Raw genomic sequence first — 1,234 nt, 5'->3', positions numbered from 1 at the left:
GCAGGACAGTATGGATCAAGGAGAGGAAAGAGGGCAGTTGTACAACCCTGCCCACAGGTAAGGTCGTGTAGTTAGTGGCAAAGTGGGAGGTTTATGGATAGGGCTTTTGTGCGAGAATGGGAAACGTAGGACTAGGGTATGTTTTTCCTGGGGCTATAGGATAGGGCATGTAAGAGGATTAGACAGAGTTTTTGTCAGGGAGGTACTAATCCAATAGCGTATGTATTAATTGGGAGGAAACGACATAGAGTAAGGTTAGGAGAGAACTTTCAAGAGGTATGAGGCTAGGAAGATTAGAAGATAGGGAGGGATCGATAGTATGTGGTGTCTTGCACTAGAGGTTAGTCGTGAATGGCTGTCCAGGGCAATTGCTGTTAATTGCCGACTGGAAAAACATTATTACCAAAACAATGGTTGGGCATTCATTGATAACCAGCAACGATTCTATGGCAACGACTACCTTACTGTCGCGACGAACCTACAAATGTCTCGTGAGGGGGTAAGACGTTGTCTAATCCCTGGAGCGTGAAAGTGTCACTCCAGAAGGGGGTTTCGCCAGTAGAGAGTCGGAGAAAGTGGGAGTCAAAAACAAGCAGGTCCTGAAAAGCAAAATTAGTTGCTCAGGACAGAAATTAAAACAGGAGAACAGGAAGGTAGGTTTAAATGTATACTATACAAACAGTAGGAGCGTTAGAAATAAAATAGACTTGCTGAGAGCAGTTTGTACCGCCGAGAATGCTAGACGTCATAGCAATCACCAGAAACTTGGATGAATCTGGCGAGCAAAAATTTTTTAGCAAAGAGTACCATAATAGAAGAATTACAACCTTTTTCTAAGGACAGGAAAGTAGGAAGGGGAGGTCGCACTCTTCGTCAAGGATACATTAAAATGTTGACACTAATAATTCAATAAGGGAATGAAACCAAGACAGGATCTGTGGTAAAAATCCAGGAAGGAAGAAAAACTAATTATGGGAGTGATTTACAGGCCCCCAAGTCTTAGCAAGAAAAAAGCAGCTCAGCCCATATGGCAGGAAATGAGTAGGGCAGCAAATATAACAACCTATGCATTATAAGAGTTTCAACTAGAAATATTGACTGGGACAACATTGTGGGTGACTATGAATCTGAAGACTTCTAGACGCAGTACAGGACAATTTTGAAACAACTAATTACAGAACCTAGAAGGTGACAATATAATGAACTAGTATTAACAAATAAAAAAGGGCTGCGA

This window comes from Homarus americanus, unplaced genomic scaffold, assembly GCF_018991925.1.
Source record: "Homarus americanus isolate GMGI-L3 unplaced genomic scaffold, GMGI_Hamer_2.0 scaffold39675, whole genome shotgun sequence".
NCBI classification, from domain to species: Eukaryota; Metazoa; Arthropoda; class Malacostraca; order Decapoda; family Nephropidae; genus Homarus; species Homarus americanus.
The sequence above is the reverse complement of the archived record's forward strand: the minus strand, read 5'-3'. Positions refer to the sequence as shown.